The sequence below is a fragment of the Botryllus schlosseri genome, chromosome 4 (genome assembly GCF_051294905.1).
Source record: "Botryllus schlosseri isolate E-star chromosome 4, Bs_hap1, whole genome shotgun sequence".
Classification (NCBI taxonomy): domain Eukaryota; kingdom Metazoa; phylum Chordata; class Ascidiacea; order Stolidobranchia; family Styelidae; genus Botryllus; species Botryllus schlosseri.
The window spans coordinates 13711594-13731216 of record NC_137239.1 but is presented as its reverse complement, the minus strand read 5'-3'; the positions used below and the strand labels follow the sequence as shown (position 1 = coordinate 13731216).

General features: G+C 40.0%; 2 long non-coding RNA genes across 2 annotated transcripts; both read left to right on the top strand.

Moving 5' to 3' along the window:
• Window positions 1-6778: 6778 nt before the first annotated feature.
• On the top strand, window positions 6779-8956 carry LOC145437083 (uncharacterized). The gene is made up of 4 exons (XR_013914569.1): window positions 6779-6812; window positions 7846-7957; window positions 8023-8116; window positions 8862-8956. It is a non-coding gene; the product is annotated as an uncharacterized LOC145437083 (long non-coding RNA).
• A 4735-nt stretch (window positions 8957-13691) lies between these two features.
• Window positions 13692-17115, top strand: LOC145437078 (uncharacterized). The gene is made up of 4 exons (XR_013914567.1): window positions 13692-13794; window positions 14827-14938; window positions 16170-16263; window positions 17023-17115. It is a non-coding gene; the product is annotated as an uncharacterized LOC145437078 (long non-coding RNA).
• Window positions 17116-19623: the final 2508 nt, after the last annotated feature.

Genomic DNA, 19623 nt, shown 5'->3' with positions numbered 1-19623 from the left:
ATCTCGAGTCATCGCACATTTTGACTCGAGCCAAGTCATGTACAAGTCAAGTCGCATTTCAAATCAAATTGAATTTTCGAACTATGAGTGAGGATTCAAAGTCATTATATTTAGCCATAGCTGTTTGAAACACAGATCGATTCGTCATTTATTCTGAATCGAACAACTTATATAAGGTTGAATATTTATCCTAAAAGGCGTTGTATTGTTCACGCCTACGTGGAACTGCTACTAAAATATGTAAGTAACTGAAAGACAAAGGAATAATTTTTGGAATTATACGATAGAGTCTTCGCTTAAAAAGCATATGCCACCCTGCCTTGTCTAAACGTGTGCACTCAATAAATGCAGCGAAAATTCTACGAACCGTTATCGGTACTGATGTGCAAGTAGAAGTATTATGGTATGTTGCTATTCGATTTACAATATAGCGGTAGAAGTTATGCTAGTACTGCTTCAAATGTAAGTAGATAACAAAAAAGTTCAATGAGTAGGCCTTTATTCGCCACATCCATGTAATGGCCAGTTGCAATTGAAATATGCAGGCGCAAATTCCGACAATATAATCAATCACTGCCATGCAAAATCTGCATCGCTCTGCTATGCTATAATTCAACTCAACAAAGTGATGTCCGAATGATGAATCCGAATACTGCTTTTACATGATAATTCCCTAACTTGACAAAAGTATCAAGGTCATCTTCGAAAACTGTTAAAGTAAAAGTGAGCGTATAGTCTGAAACGGTGTTTTGAAACTATGTGATATGTTTTCTCTGTGAGTCGGGAAGGTAGTGACCTTGGTGTTTAGTAATTGGCTGCCAAAACAAGCATGGTGGAGGTCTGGGCAAAGGTGCTGACTCTTTCAACAGCTTCGTAAATTTTGGGCCCATTCACCTCTATGATTTCCGCGTTCTTCAAAGACGTAATGCCGGTAAGATATTTTAATATGATGTCCCTTAGCTGTCAAGATATATACGCAAACTATTTGCGGAATAAACACATACATAAAGCGGTAACAGCTACGAATCAAAGGTTTCTAAATCTGATCTGTTATCCAGACGTTGCGAGTGAGATGTTTCAAGATGAAGGAATGAAAACTGATCTTGAATATATCGTAGAGGAGTTGAAAGACCATCAGCTGCATTAATCGAATTTCGGTGTAATATTGAAACAAAAATTAAGCACAATGCGGCACGCAAGACGACGCAATGCGTATTACGAACGGACAGAATGATGTCGAAGCGACCATATGCCCTACCAAGATAATGAATAACCTCAAGGTCTACTGAATAATCATCATTAATATAGGACATAACGGTGAAATTGATAGTGTTCATGATGTATGCGTTTTGTCATATTTTATTGCTGTTACGCTGTTTTTCCTTTTGTATGCGTCTGTCGTCGTATTATCTTCCTCTTGACCATTGACAGTGACATGATGCAGGTTGATGACCTTTTTCGGTTTCTTTTTTTAGTTATCACATTGCCACATCTTCGATATTTGTGGCCATTTTACACCAAACCGATATTGCTTTTTATGATTCCCGAAATGCTGACTTACAGGACGGCCAATTTTTGCTCCAGAATGTTCGTATGATACAGCTTATGCAGCTCGGATGTCGAGAAGGAGACTAAATATAACTCTTTTACACCAAACCGATATTGCGTTTTATGATTCATGAGATTCCCACTTACAGCACTGCCCACTGTCGCTGCAGACTTTTTGTATGGCACCGGTTCTGCACATTGAATGGCGAGGATCAGCCTAGATGTACTTCTAAAACTTGGTAGGCAAGGGATACAGGAGTCGACTTCGGTCGGACTCAAACCCGCTACCCATTCCGGCTGCAGCGATACAACATATATGCCTAGGCCTACCACGGCGCTACTCACAACTCATGGTACTCGAAGTGCTAGGGTGCCTCCAATCGATTTTCCCCTTGACAAGGTGCAAGTAGTCAGTAATCACTCGAGAAATATATTTTCGTTGGCCAATACTTTGCAGGTACTGTGCAATTATGTCAGGAAGTATGCGTCGTAGACTTCGAGTATATGCATCAACGGAGAAACGGCTGCTGCTAACCAATATGGTTTGTTGTGTGGTGCTGGAATATAGGTCGATGGTGATATTAAATTAGGCGAAGCAGGAAGCATACGAATTTCGCATAACAGGCATATGAAATGGCGAAAATGTATCTCACAATTTTGAAGCTGTCGGAAGATACTGACTAGTCGAACTCGGCAACGACTTATCTTCTTCTACTTCCTCTATATATCCGCTTGAGTAATGTTGGAATCGATCGTTTTCTTCTTCGACTGGCAGTAGTTTTCATATAACTTGAAAATCGCTACTAGGCTGAAACTGAGTAACGATTTATGCCATTTCATCAACTTGCACATGAGTTCGTAAACGACAAAAAATGACTCGAGACGCGATTTTTTGGCGACTCGACTTGACTCGAGCCATTTCTCAAAATACGGCAAGCAGGGTTGTAGAAAGTGCGTTCAACAAGACTTTTACTCTAAACTGAACAGTGACTAGAATGATTTGGACCCTCTGCTCGCCGACTCGGACTAACATTTGACTCGGTGGTGACTTGAACATGATTTGACTGGACTCGAGTCAAAACTATAAACATGAGATTTGCTCATGACTCGGAACCTTTCGACTTCGATATAATCCTGAGAAATAGGCATTGGCCCAAGGCTCTCCAACATAGCCTTTACCGCATGAGCAACGGCTACTCTCATATGGTTTGGGCCATGGCAGTAAAATATTCGCGGATTGAAGTTATTTTTAGCATTACGGTTTATATGAGTCATGCCTAACATGCATCACATATAAATGAATCATTGATGTTTGCCCTCTTCAATAGGAATGCACAATAAAGTATGATAGAGACCGTTTCACAGAGGAAAATTGAAGATTTAAAGGACAGGAGCTAATCGCAGCCACATTCTGAGAATTAAGACAAATAAAGTTGTGTCCAACTGCGCGCTCTGGACAGATGCTTGACAAGTAAAACATAACAGCATCAGCTAACACCTACAAGCATTCCCCGGTTACTCCTAATAATGGGACGCATTCTGATCCGTTCCAGGGTCTGGTATCAGTCAAAATCTATAGCGTTGATATATGGATAGTACGACGCAACTATATGACATTTAAATTCGCAGTAGTAGTCGGATCAATACCGCTGATTAAACTTGGAAGTTTCATCACATATTAAAGTCATTCCGAGTTCAAGCAACTTAATTTCGCTCCGGCCTCTTCACGCCGCCTTCCCGTGAGATGCTTTCAGGTCCCACCGCTTTAGAACCCAGGGTTGAAACCAAGTCCCAATGCTCCGAGTCTCAAGTCAAATTCACTTTTATTGTTTTGACTCGAGTCAAGTCGAGTCATTTTCAATTTACCACCGAGTCAAGTCCGAGTCCAAGTCATCGAGCAGAGGGTCAAGTCCGAGTCATGGTATTATGACTCAAGTCCGAGTTCAAGTCAATATGTTGACTGCTCAGTTTCCAGTTAAAGTCTTGTTAAACTCACTTTATATAACTATATTTGGTGATATCGAAGGTTTCGCATTTATAATATAAAAATTTTCCTCACTTTTAGCAGTTTCTGGTCGAATTTTCAAGTACTAGTACCAATCAGACGAAATTCCAGAAGAGTGTTACGTCACAATTCTTCGAAATTACAATGAAATGTCGGTCTTGGCCGTCTGAGTCTCGAGTCAATGACTTGGTTCGAGTCATTCACAATGACTCGAGTCCAAGTCGAGTCAATAAACAGATGAACTCGACGCGAGTCGAGTCATTTCCGTATTTTGAAAAAATGACTCGAGTCAAGTCGAGTCATCAGAACATAGTGACTCGAGTCGGACTCGAGTCATTACAACCCTGTTAGAACCACTGGTTTGGACCAATCGTTTTCAACTTTTATATGCTCGCAACCAAATTTCCGATCAGGTAAACGGCAAATAGGTTGAAAACAAACTTTTAGATTCCGTCCACTTCTACTTGAACAGTTTTCGAAACAAACTTCATACTTTTTTCAGGTTCATATCCATTATCATATAAGAGTGGTTATCTGATGGTTTGGCATCACTTTTTCATGATAAAAAATGATGCAGATTCTGTATGACAGTGACTGAATATATTGTCGGAATTTGGGCTTAAGTATTTACAACGGAATTAGTATTATGTGTCGTAGATTCATATTTGAATTTAACAAATTGGTCATCCACATCTAGTTGAGTACTGAATAGGCTACTTCTTAGATCTTTTTGTTTTCTACTTACGCTTGAAGTATAGTACCGGCATACTTGTTATTTCTTGTACTGGCTCTACCGCTATATTGCAAATTGAATAGCAACACACGGTATAATACTTTTACTTACGTAAGTACCGATAACGAGTACTTAGACAACCTCCGATGAAAAATTATAGCATGTATTGATTGCAAAACTGATAAATAACTGGACACATATTGGACAAATAAGATCGATGTTTGCTTCTATGCTGATGTATCATATGGAATGATACTGCCTTTTAACCTCAATTTATCTATTTTTCTGTGCATGCCTGGGCATTGGGTCCTATTTCAGTTGATTCAATACAGTGAGTGTTGAAACAGGGAGTCTCTGTGCCTCATCAAAAATAGCCGTGCATGACTCATTCGTTACGTTTTCCTCTGTAGGCCAAAGTGGGTGTTTCATTGGTAATCTGTTCAAGGTCGTTTTCACTACTTCCTATCTGTTCATTTCAACGAAATCATACGGTGCTTTTAATTGATAAAACTGACATAGGGCAGGACTTCTGAAGCACAGTTTCCCGCACTTATGATGATCCTCGTGCACTGGATAAAGTATTAATATCGTTTTTGCTAATGAATAACTAAATAGTATATTCATATTGAAATGAACCCGAATATTTTCGGCTGACACTCGTCAGGGGTAATCGTCAGCAACTAGTAGAGAATTGGAAAGAACATTGTATATCAACAGTCGTATCACAAAATATGACGTCACCAGCATGAAATTTCGAATGAGAGAACGTTCAATGTACTATTTTTAGGTGATACACGAACTCCTTTTGTTGACAGAGTTTTGGTTGGTGTATTTTGATAAAAGTTGATTCCAAGGCACACAAATGGAATTGTGAACGACCTCGACCTACGATTCGAAATCGGTCGTCTCGATAATTATTCGCACAAATCGGATTATCCAACAGATGTTTGCCGATGGCAGAATTAATGGCCTTTGATCGATCAGCATCAATCTTAAGTGGATGAGTTAAGGGTGAGCTTTTCACATCGCGTGACGCACGTGTTCTGATAAATCTGGGGACATGTTGGTTTATGCGGTCCTGCAGACGTCTTGACGTTCTTCCCACGTAGCCACAATCACAGTGGCACCTATATTCGTACACTACATTACTTTGTTGAAGTGCAGGAAGCACGTCTTTGCGTGTTGAAGGGAGCAGTTGTGTTGTTGTAAAAATCACATTGGTTTTGACTGTATCGTAACATTTACCGACAGCAGAAATCAATTGTTTTTCAAAGCGGGTGGAAATGTGGCCAATCCAAGGTAGATGGATATAAACATCTTTTATTGTTCGTGCGGTGGGCTCCACTCGTTTTTCTGCGTTGAATTGCGTTAATTTCCTCTCCATGCCGCGGCTGATGACGTGTTCACGGCTGATGACGTGCATGGAGAGGAAATTAACGCAATTCAACGCAGAAAAACGAGCAGAGCCCACCGCACGAACAATAAAAGATGTTTATATCCATCTACCTTGGATTGGCCCCATTTCCACCCGCTTTGAAAAACAATTGATTTCTGCTGTCGGTAAATGTTACGATACAGTCAAAACCAATGTGATTTTTACAACAACACAACTGCTCCCTTCAACACGCAAATACGTGCTTCCTGCACTTCAACAAAGTAATGTAGTGTACGAATATAGGTGCCACTGTGATTGTGGCTACGTGGGAAGAACGTCAAGACGTCTGCAGGACCGCATAAACCAACATGTCCCCAGCTTTATCAGAACACGTGCGTCACGCGACGTGAAAAGCTCACCCTTAACTCATCCACTTAAGATTGATGCTGATCGATCAAAGGCCATTAATTCTGCCATCGGCAAACATCTGTTGGATAATCCGATTTGTGCGAATAATTATCGAGACGACCGATTTCGAATCGTAGGTCGAGGTCGTTCACAATTCCATTTGTGTGCCTTGGAATCAACTTTTATCAAAATACACCAACCAAAACTCTGTCAACAAAAGGAGTTCGTGTATCACCTAAAAATAGTACATTGAACGTTCTCTCATTCGAAATTTCATGCTGGTGACGTCATATTTTGTGATACGACTGTTGATATACAATGTTCTCTCCAATTCTCTACTAGTTGCTGACGATTACCCCTGACGAGTGTCAGCCGAAAATATTCGGGTTCATTTCAATATGAATATACTATTCAATTGTATATTGAAGTTCTGTACCTCCAAGAAGCTCTTCTAATGAATAACGCAAACGTGTTCAACTGTTTCTACTAACGCGGTTCGTAGAATTTTTGCGTTTCTGCGTTTAATGAGTGCAGATGTTTGACAAGGGACACTGCCATATGCTTGTTAAGCGAAGACTCATATTTCTATGAAAGATTTTAATGGATGCGGATATTCGATGGCCCGGAACGAAACAATATGGAGATGACTGTTCGCAGCAGCTGTCGGGTACTAGATATATATATATACACGAGGATAAAATTCGTAAATTATTCCTTGCCGTGCTTACAAAGATACTGCAAAGGTAGGTAACGCAAACGTATTCCTCTAGCGATTACCACCGGTCAAATTTTCAAGAACCGTACCTTCGGTTGATAAGTATATTGGGGTGCGTTCATACCTCCTCTAGACTAGACTAATACGCTCAGTTGCGGTTGGCATTAACAAAAATGTAGTAACCCAGCACCGAAATGGCGAAAGTTCACGCTCTGGCACGCTTAGCTGCAGTGGCAACAGCTCCATTCATTTTTGTAATTAATGATCATTAATTCGCATGTCATCAAATAGATTTCGTATTTTTGTGTCAAGTTCACGGAACACCAGAAGCTCCATTACGCAGTCTCGGGGGTTCCGCGGAGGTCTACAGTTTCAAGACACACACTCAAATGATTACACACATATGATTTGTGATGATACACCCGTCTTGGTCATCATTGGTTGTAGGCATAGCCCGATCAGTATTAGAATTGTGACTGTTGTGGTGGTACGTCGTGTGTACGGCGTACGCGAGAGAGGTGAGGGTACGAAATCGAAACCCCGCCATTCAGAAATGCGGATTCTTTCCCTAATATTTTTAAAAGCTAATTTGTAATTAGGCTATTGGTATCACGCTGTTGCGTTTCGACCGAGCGATACGAAGGCCAGGTGAAGCCCGGATTTGTTAACTGGTATCTGAAAGGGAGAAGCAAAAGTCACACTGATTTTCAATAATTATCTATAATAATGTTTTCGTTTTGTGTGGAAATATTGGCATCATTACTACTGCTCATTTTGTCCACCAGTAATATATTAAATGTGCAGTTAGTCGTGTATTGTGATCGATTTTTGTTTTTATGACCAAGCTAAAATTTGGGGTTCCGCGAAGTCTTGCAGATTAACATACGTGTTAAGCGGGGTACCAAAGGTTAAGAAGAACTGATCTATAATATAGGAACATAGCGTTCGCTGTATCTATTTAAGATGTGTAAATGGAGTAAGACACAGTGAAGATCGAACTTGAAAAAAAAATCAGCTCATGCTAAAGCATTCACGTATTATATACTGGTACATCATTTTAGATGAACGCCAAACTACTTGTATTGACTCTAATATTTGGACTTCTCGCTATTGAAACCGAAGCGTTATGGCGCGAGGTTTTCAGTCGTCGAAGACGCCGCAGACGCCGTGGAGGTAAAATACATCGAGGTGTGTTAATTTTAATATTGAAAAGATTTCGAATGTTAACCGATACTCAGACACAAAGAGCGAGATGTTTCAAGATGAAGAAATGGATGTGGATCTTGAAGATATCATAGAGGAGTTGCAAGACCATCAGAGGCATTAATCGAGGTTCAGTGTTATATTGGATAATAATTGAGCAGTGCTATGTGTTACGTAAGCCGACGCAATGCGATATAACAAAAAAAAATGAGGATGTCGAAGCGACCATATGTCCTACCGATCTAACGAATAATCACATCAGTCTACTAATTATATTGTTAGCATTACCGCTGGAAATAGCAGTGAAGTGATATTGTTCCTGAGCTCGGATGTCTTTTACACATTTCCCGCCCTCTCGTGGTCTTTCCTTTGTTGGTGTCCTTCGTCGTAATAACCCAATCTTGACTATCGTAAATACGCCATATGCCAAAGGTCACTTGCATTCAAATTTACTCCCATAATATTTAGCATGGAGTTGCCCTACGAGTAACTTTCTGGAATTTCTAAATTAATACCCGGTTAATCATACAATATAGTCTCAGTAGTTTAGAAAAGGGCATGGCACCAAGTTTTATATAATAAATTCGATGTGGTCTAGCGAATATGCATAAGTTGGAAGTGTATCTACATTCATTCGCAAACTCAAACAAATGAACGTGAAAATAGTTGGCGACTTGAAATTGTCTCGAAATTGGAATATTTCAAATAAGTTGTTGACTCGAATCGTGTCAAAATTGGCAGTGACTTGAAATAAATTCCCCCTGAAGGAGAGTAGTAGCCTCCTTGATCAAAATGATGACTCCAGGTCCACCATGGCGCACATCGTACGTGAATGCTGAATATTCATATTTATTCAAGGATCATTATTCGACAGACGCCGACATCACCGCATCGACTTGTAATGGAACTATGGAATCTCATCACTTATTTGGAATGCGCGGAAATGAATAAATATAATTATATCTGATACACGATTGTGCATTCACTTGATAATTTTGCGGGCCAATTAGCAGTGAAGACGGATAATATTACTATCAGTCAGTGTCGGGATCAAGTCGCTATATACCTTCGAGTCACGAGTCATCTCGAGTCATCGCACATTTTGACTCGAGCCAAGTCATGTACAAGTCAAGTCGCATTTCAAATCAAATTGAATTTTCGAACTATGAGTGAGGATTCAAAGTCATTATATTTAGCCATAGCTGTTTGAAACACAGATCGATTCGCCATTTATTCTGAATCGAATAACCTATATACGGTTGAATATTTATCCTAAAAGGCGTTGTATTGTTCACGCCTACGTGGAAGTGCTACTAAAATATGTAAGTAACTGAAAGACAAAGAATTAATTTTTGGAATTATACGATAGAGTCTTCGCTTAAAAAGCATATGCCACCCTGCCTTGTCGAAACGTGTGCACTCAATAAATGCAGCGAAAATTCTACGAACCGTTATCGGTACTGATGTGCAAGTAGAAGTATTATGGTATGTTGCTATTCGATTTACAATATAGCGGTAGAAGTTATGCTAGTACTGCTTCGAATGTAAGTAGATAACAAAAAAGTTCAATGAGTAGGCCTTTCTTCGCCACATCCATGTAATGGCCAGTTGCAATTGAAATATGCAGGCGCAAATTCCGACAATATAATCAATCACTGCCATGCAAAATCTGCATCGCTCTGCTATGCTATAATTAAACTCAACAAAGTGATGTCCGAATGATGAATCCGAATACTGCTTTTACATGATAATTCCCTAACTTGACAAAAGTATCAAGGTCATCTTCGAAAACTGTTAAAGTAAAAGTGAGCGTATAGTCTGAAACGGTGTTTTGAAACTATGTGATATGTTTTCTCTGTGAGTCGGGAAGGTAGTGACCTTGGTGTTCAGTAATTGGCTGCCAAAACAAGCATGGTGGAGGTCTGGGCAAAGGTGCTGACTCTTTCAACAGCTTCGTAAATTTTGGGCCCATTTACCTCTATGATTTCCGCGTTCTTCGAAGACGTAATGCCGGTAAGATATTTTAATATGATGTCCCTTAGCTGTCAAGATATATACGCAAACTATTTGCGGAATAAACACATACATAAAGCGGTAACAGCTACGAATCAAAGGTTTCTAAATCTGATCTGTTATCCAGAGGTTGCGAGTGAGATGTTTCAAGATGAAGGAATGAAAACTGATCTTGAATATATCGTAGAGGAGTTGAAAGACCATCAGCTGCATTAATCGAATTTCGGTGTAATATTGAAACAAAAATTAAGCACAATGCGGCACGCAAGACGACGCAATGCGTATTACGAACGGACAGAATGATGTCGAAGCGACCATGTGCCCTACCAAGATAATGAATAACCTCAAGGTCTACTGAATAATCAGCATTATTATAGGACATAACGGTGAAATTGATAGTGTTCATGATGTATGCGTTTTGTCATATTTTATTGCTGTTACGCTGTTTTTCCTTTTGAATGCGTCTGTCGTCGTATTATCTCCCTCTTGACCATTGACAGTGACATGACGCAGGTTGATGACCTTTTTCGGTTTCTTTTTTAGTTATCACATTGCCACATCTTCGATATTTGTGGCCATTTTACACCAAACCGATATTGCTTTTTATGATTCCCGAAATGCTAACTTACAGGACGGCCAATTTTTGTTCCAGAATGTTTGTATGATACAGCTTATGCAGCTCGGATGTCGAGAAGGAGACTAGATATACCTCTTATACACCAGACCGATATTGCGTTTTATGATTCATGAGATTCCCACTTACAGCACTGCCCACTGTCGCTGCAGACTTTTTGTATGGCACCGGTTCTGCACATTGAATGGCGAGGATCAGCCCAGATGTACTTCTAAAACTTGGTAGGCAAGGGATACAGGAGTCGACTTCGGTCGGACTCAAACCCGCTACCCATTCCGGCTGCAGCGATACAACATATAGCCTAGGCCTACCACTGCGCCACTCACAACTCATGGTACTCGAAGTGCTAGGGTGCCTCCAATCGATTTTCCCCTTGACAAGGTGCAAGTAGTCAGTAATCACTCGAGAAATATATTTTCGTTGGCCAATACTTTGCAGCGGTACTGTGCAATTATGTCAGGAAGTATGCGTCGTAGACTTCGAGTATATGCATCAACGGAGAGACGGCTGCTGCTAACCAATATGGTTTGTTGTGTGGTGCTGGAATATAGGTCGATGGTGATATTAAATTAGGCGAAGCAGGAAGCATACGAATTTCGCATAACAGGCATATGAAATGGCGAAAATGTATCTCACAATTTTGAAGCTGTCGGAAGATACTGACTAGTCGAACTCGGCAACGACTTATCTTCTTCTACTTCCTATATATATTCGCTTGAGTAATGTTGGAATCGATCGTTTTCTTCTTCGACTGGCAGTAGTTTTCATATAACTTGAAAATCGCTACTAGGCTGAAACTGAGTAACGATTTACGCCATTTCATCAACTTGCACATGAGTTCGTAAACGACAAAAAATGACTCGAGACGCGATTTTTCGGCGACTCGACTTCACTCGAGCCATTTCTCAAAATACGGCAAGCAGGGTTGTAGAAAGTGCGTTCAACAAGACTTTTACTCTAAACTGAACAGTGACTAGAATGATTTGGACCCTCTGCTCGCCGACTCGGACTTGCATTTCACTCGGTGGTGACTTGAACATGATTTGACTGGACTCGAGTCAAAACTATAAACATGAGATTTGCTCATGACTCGGAACCTTTTGACTTCGATATAATCCTGAGAAATAGGCATTGGCCCAAGGCTCTCCAACATAGCCTTTACCGCATGAGCAACGGCTACTCTCATATGGTTTGGGCCATGGCAGTAAAATATTCGCGGATTGAAGTTATTTTTAGCATTACGGTTTATATGAGTCATGCCTAACATGCATCACATATAAATGAATCATTGATGTTTGCTCTCTTCAATAGGAATGCACAATAAAGTATGATAGAGACCGTTTCACAGAGGAAAATTGAAGATTTAAAGGACAGGAGCTAATCGCAGCCACATTCTGAGAATTAAGACAAATAAAGTTGTGTCCAACTGCGCGCTCTGGACAGATGCTTGACAAGTAAAACATAACAGCATCAGCTAACACCTACAAGCATTTCCCGGTTACTCCTAATAATGGGACGCATTTTGATCCGTTCCAGGGTCTGGTATCAGTCAAAATCTATAGCGTTGATATATGGATGGTACGACGCAACTATATGACATTTAAATTCGCAGTAGTAGTCGGATCATTACCGCTGATTAAACTTGGAAGTTTCATCACATATTAAAGTCATTCCGAGTTCAAGCAACTTAATTTCGCTCCGGCCTCTTCACGCTGCCTTCCCGTGAGATGCTTTCAGGTCCCACCGCTTTAGAACCCAGGGTTGTAACCAAGTCCCAATGCTCCGAGTCTCAAGTCAAATTCACTTTTATTGTTTTGACTCGAGTCAAGTCGAGTCATCAGAACATAGTGACTCGAGTCGGACTCGAGTCATTACAACCCTGTTATAGAACCACTGGTTTGGACCAATCGTTTTACACTTTTATATGCTCGCAACCAAATTTCCGATCAGGTAAACGGCAAATGGGTTGAAAACAAAGTTTTAGATTACGTCCACTTCTACTTGAACAGTTTTCGAAACAAACTTCATACTTTTTTCAGGTTCATATCCATTATCATATAGAAGTGGTTATCTGATGGTTTGGCATCACTTTTTCGTGATAAAAAATGATGCAGATTCTGTATGACAGTGACTGAATATATTGTCGGAATTTGGGCTTAAGTATTTACAACGGAATTAGTATTATGTGTCGTAGATTCATATTTGAATTTAACAAATTGGTCATCCACATCTACTTGAGTACTGAATAGGCTACTTCTTAGATCTTTTTGTTTTCTACTTACGCTTGAAGTATAGTACCGGCATACTTGTTATTTCTTGTACTGGCTCTACCGCTATATTGCAAATTGAATAGCAACACACGGTATAATACTTTTACTTACGTAAGTACCGATAACGAGTACTTAGACAACCTCCGATGAAAAATTATAGCATGTATTGATTGCAAAACTGATAAATAACTGGACACATAATGGACAAATAAGATCGATGTTTGCTTCTATGCTGATGTATCATATGGAATGATACTGCCTTTTAACCTCAATTTATCTATTTTTCTGTGCATGCCTGGGCATTTGGTCCTATTTCAGTTGATTCAATACAGTGAGTGTTGAAACAGGGAGTCTCTGTGCCTCATCAAAAATAGCCGTGCATGACTCATTCGTTACGTTTTCCTCTGTAGGCCAAAGTGGGTGTTTCATTGGTAATCTGTTCAAGGTCGTTTTCACTACTTCCTATCTGTTCATTTCAACGAAATCATACGGTGCTTTTAATTGATAAAACTGACATAGGGCAGGACTTCTGAAGCACAGTTTCCCGCACTTATGATGATCCTCGTGCACTGGATAAAGTATTAATATCGTTTTTGCTAATGAATAACGCAAACGTGTTCAACTTTTTCTACTAACGCGGTTCGTAGAATTTTTGCGTTTCTGCGTTTAATGAGTGCAGATGTTTGGCAAGGGACACTGCCATATGCTTGTTAAGCGAAGACTCATATTTCTATGAAAGATTTTAATAGATGCGGATATTTGATGGCCCGGAACGAAACAATATGGAGATGACTGTTCGCAGCAGCTGTCGGGTACTAGATATATATATATATACCCGAGGATAAAATTCGTAAATTATTCCTTGCCGTGCTTACAAAGATACTGCAAAGGTAGGTAACGCAAACGTATTCCTCTAGCGATTACCACCGGTCAAGTTTTCAAGAACCGTACCTTCGGTTGATAAGTATATTGGGGTGCGTTCATACCTCATCTAGACTAGACTAATACGCTCAGTTGCGGTTGGCATTAACAAAAATGTAGTAACCCAGCACCGAAATGGCGAAAGTTCACGCTCTGGCACGCTTAGCTGCAGTGGCAACAGCTCCATTCATTTTTGTAATTAATGATCATTAATCCGCATGTCATCAAATAGATTTCGTATTTTTGTGTCAAGCTCACGGAACGCCAGAAGCTCCATAACGCAGTCTCGGGGGTTCCGCGGAGGTCTAGAGTTTCAAGACACACACTCAAATGATTACATACATATGATTTGTGATGATAGACCCGTCTTGGTCATCATTGGTTGTAGGCATAGCCCGATCAGTATTAGAATTGTGACTGTTGTGGTGGTACGTCGTGTGTACGGCGTACGCGAGAGAGGTGAGGGTACGAAATCGAAACCCCGCCCTTCAGAAATGCGGATTCTTTCCCTAATATTTTTAAAAGCTAATTTGTAATTAGGCTATTGGTATCACGCTGTTGCGTTTCGACCGAGCGATACGAAGGCCAGGTGAAGCACGGATTTGTTAACTGGTATCTGAAATAGAGCAGCAAAAGTCACACTGATTTTCAATGAATATTTATTATAACGTTTTCGTTTTGTGTGGAAATATTGGCATCATTACTACTGCTCATTTTGTCTACCAGTAATATATTAAATGTGCAGTTAGTCGTGTATTGTGATCGATTTTTGTTTTTATGACCAAGCTAAAATTTGGGGTTCCGCGAAGTCTTGCAGATTAACATACGTGTTAAGCGGGGTACCAAAAGTTAAGAAGCACTGATCTATAATATAGGAACATAGCGTTCGCTGTATCAATTTAAGATGTGTAAATGGAGTAAGACGCAGTTAAGATCGAACTTTAAAAAAAATCAGCTCATGCTAAAGCATTCACGTATTATATACTGGTACATCATTTTAGATGAACGCCAAACTGCTTGTATTGACTCTGATAGTTGGACTTCTCGCTATTGAAACCGAAGCGTTATGGCGCGAGGTTTTCAGTCGCCGAAGACGCCGCAGACGCCGTGGAGGTAAGATATCGTTATGTCATGGGCCTCAGTTATCAACATGTAAATATGCAGATAGATAACCAAGTCACAAGTCAATCTCACTTTTATAGTTTTGACTCGAGTCAAGTCAAGTTATTTTCAATTTACCACCGATTCATGTCCAAGTCCAAGTCAGCGAGCAGAGGGTCGAGTCTGAGTCATGGTATTATGACGCGAGTCCGAGTCCGAGTCAATATGTTGATTACTCAGTTTCAAGTTAAAGTCTTGGTAAATCCACTATTTATGACGCTGTTTGGTGATATCGAATGGTTCGCATTGGTAATATAGTAATTTTTCTCACTTTTAGCAGTTTCTAGTTGCAGTTTTAAGCACCAGTACCAAGACGAAATCCCAATAGTGTGGTTACTATACTATTCTTCGAAATTATAATGAAATGTCGATCTTGGACGACTGAGTCTCGAGTAGGGCTGGGCAAAATCGAGTACCTGAGTGATTCGATTCTGAATGACGTATGATGCTTCGAGTCGAGTCGAGTATTCGAGTATCACTCATTATGACGTCACAACAGAATGTACTATGTCAAAGTTCAAATATGTACCTTTTATGCCACCACAAAGAACAAAATGCCTGTTCTCCGTCACATTAAATATACATTGGTATTTTTTTGACCATACCGATTTCACTGCGCTTCTTGACAATGTTGTGGAGGGATCATGATTTCGGAAATGTGTTGTTTCCATTAACCTTCGTAGCTTTGTAGTATGTCTCGTATGCTGCGACACGATTAATCAAGGTTTCAAGGTTTTCCTCAGTGGAAAATAGTATTGAAACTATAATTCTAGTTAGTAAATTAACTCTCACTTGCGAAAAGCGTATAATTTCAGTACTCGAAAAATTCGTATTTTACTACTCGACTCGAATCATTAAAATTAAAACTCGATTCAGATTCGAGTACTCGAATCATTGTGCCCAGCCCTAGTCTCGAGTCATATGACTTGGTTCGAGTCATTCGCAATGACTAGAGTCTAGGTCTGTTTATTGACTCGAGTCGAGTCATTTCCGTATTATGAGTAAATGATTCGAGTCGACTCGAGTCGAGACATCAGATAATCGTGTCTCGAGTCGGACTGGAGTCGAGTCATGACCCGAGTCATTACAACCCTGTGTGGCGAAAGCTATATAGAAAAAACACCTACATCGAGGTGTGTTAATTTTAATAATGAAAAGTTTTCGAATGTTAACCGATACTCAGACACAAAGAGCGAGATGTTTCAAGATGAAGAAATGGATGCGGATCTTGAAGATATCATAGAGGAGTTGCAAGACCATCAGAGGCATTAATCGAGGTTCAGTGTTATATTGAATGATAATTGAGTAGTGCAATGTATTACGTAGGACGACGCAATGCGATATACCAAAAATATATGAGGATGTCGAAGCGACCATATGTCCTACCGATCTAACGAATAATCACATCAGCCTACAAATTATATTGTTAGCATTATCGCTGGACATAGCAGTGAAATGATAGTGTTCCTGAGCTTGGATTTCTTTTACACATTTCACGCCCTCTCGTGGTCTCTCCATTGTTGGTGTCCTTCGTCGTAATGACCCAATCTTGACTATCGTAAATACGCCATATGCCAAAGGTCACTTGCATTCCAATTTCCTCCCATAATATTTAGCTTGGAGTTGCCGTATACTCCTACTCATACTCAACTTTCTGGAATATCTAAATAAATACCCGGTTAATCAGACAATGTAGTCTCAGTAGTTTAGAAAAGGGAATGGCACCAAGTTTTATATAATAAGATCGATGTAGTCTAGCGAGTATGCATAAGTTGGAAGTGCATCTACATTCACTCGCAAACTCAAACAAATGAACGTGAAAATAGTTGGCGACTTGAAATTGTCTCATAATTGGAATATTCCAACTAACTTATTGACTCGATTCGTGTCAAAATCGAGAGTGACACGAAATGAATTGCAGTTCTGTGGGAGAATAGTAGCCTCCTTGATCCAAATGAAGACTCCAGGTCCACCATGGCGCAACTCGTACGTGACCGCTGAATACCCATATTTAATCAAGGACCATTATTCGACAGACGCCGACATCACCGCATCGACTTGTAATGGATCTGTGGAATCTCATCACTTATTTGGAATGCGCGGAAATAAATAAATGTACTTGTATCTGATACACGATTGTGCAGTAACTTAATAACTTTGCGGGCCAATTAGCAGTGAAGACAGATAATATTAATATCAGTCAGTGTTGGGATCAAGTCACTATATACTTTCTCGAGTCACAAGTCATCTAGAGTCATTGCACATTTTGACTAGAGCCAAGTCACGAGTCGAGTCGCATTTCAAAACAAATTGAATTTTCGAACTATGACCGAGGATTCAAAGTCATTACATCTGGCTATAGCTGTTAGAAACACAGATCGATTCGCCATTCATTCTGAATCAAATAACCAACATAAGGTTGAATGTACAATGTACATCCACAAAGGCGTTGTATTGCTCACGCCTACGTAGAACTGCTAATAAAATATGTGATTCAGTAACAGAAAGACAGAGGAGTAATTTTATGAATTGGACGATCGAGTCTTCGTATGCCACGACATATGCCACTCTGTCTTGTCTAAACGTCTGCACTCATTAAATCAGCGAAAATTCTACGGCCCATGTTACTAGAAAAAGTTGTACCCGTTTGAGTTATTCATTAGCAAAATCTATGTTGCTACTTCGTCGTGTACGTGCATAAGAAGTCCTACCATTTTTCAGTTTTATCAATTGAAATCACCTTATGGTACAGTACAGTAAGTAGTAAGGAGTAAAAACGACCTTCAACAGATTACCAATCAAACGCCCACCTTGTCCTGCGGATTTTGCCATCAGGCCTACATGGCATAATTTCCTGTCAGAGGTTGTCGAAGTATAGTCGTTATCGGTACTCATGTGCAAGTATAAGTATTATGGTATGTTGCTATTCGATTTACAATATAGCGGTAGAAGGTATGCTAGTACTGCTTCAAGTGTAAGTACATAACAGAATGGTTCAAGGAGTATCTTCGCCACATACATGAAATGGCTAGTTGCGATGTAAATATATAGGGACGAATTCCGACAATATAATCAATCACTGCCATTCAAAATCTGCATCGCTCTGTTATAATGGCCATTCAACTCAACAAAGTGATTCCAATCCATCCGAATACTGCTTTTACGTGATAATTTCCTAACTTGACAAAAGTATCAAGTTCAGCTTCGAAAACTGTTGAAGTAAAAGTGAGCGCAAGGTCTAAAACGGCGTTTTAAAACTATGGGTTGTTTCTGTTTCTCTGTGAGTCGGGAAAGTAGTGACCTTGGTCTTTAGTAATTGGCTGCCAAATCAAGCATGGAGGTGGTATGGCCCAAGGTGCTGCCTCTTTAAACAGCTTCGTAAATTTAGGGCCCATTTACCTCTATGATTTCCGCGTTCCTCGAAGACGTAATGCTCGTAAGATATTTTAATCTGATGTTCCTTGGCTGTCAAGACATATACGGTAAACTATTTGTGGAATAAACACATACATAAAGCGGTAACAGCTATGAATCAAAGGTTTCCAAATCTTATCTGTTAACCAGACGTTGCAATTGAGATGTTTCAAGATGAAGGAAAGAAGGCTGATCTTGAATATAAAGTAGAGGAGTTGAAAGACCGCCAGCTGCATTAATCGAAGTTCGGTGTAATATTGAAACAAAGATCAAGCACGATGCATCACGAAAGACGAAGCAATGCGTATTACGAACAAATAGAATGATGTCGAAGCGAACATGTGCCCTACCAAGATAATGAATAACCCCATTGGTCTATTGATTAATCAGCATTAATATAGGACATAACAGTGAAATTGATAGTGTTCGTGATCTCTGCGTTTTGACATATTTTATTGCTATTGCGCCGTTTTCCCCTTTGTATGCGTCTGTAGTCGTATTATCTTCCTCTTGACCATTGAAAAGATGTCGCATTAACAGCGACGCAGACGATTGTAAAAATGGCTAAGGACTTGAAATCGACTAGGAACATTTGAAATGATTGACTTAAGTCGAGTCAAAATCGGCAGTGACGCGACATGGATTGTAACGCACATCTATGGTGACTTGATCTTAATGACGTACCCATGATGTACCTCATAAGTTGCGGGGGAGTGTCGTTATCTAATCTAATATATTCTTCGACAGGCCTTGATATTACCTCGTTGACCTAAAACGTATCTATGGAATCTCATACATTACATGGATGGGCGAAAATGAATATATACCCTTATCCGATAGACTAGTGCAATAAAGAAGTCGTTTCCATGGACAATTATCAGGAAAGACCTGTTATATTATATTAAATAGGAATCACGGCGAGATAGTGTAGTGGTACAGCTACCAATAAGTGGCCAGTACGATTCCGATTCCTACCTAAGTGTTGGAGGTTTATCTTGACTCCTCATCGCCATGTAATCCACGGAGGCGGTCTCTTACAAAAGCCTATTGGAACAGCGGTTGTTAACCAGGAGGCCAGGGCCCATTGGGAACAGGAAATACGAAGGCAGGGGGTACTAAATTCTGAGTGCAAATCATGCGCTATTTAAATCCCATTATTACTTTGCAAATTGACATCAAGTAGAAGAAGTTTATTTCTTTCAATTTGGGTTTCATCCCCTACG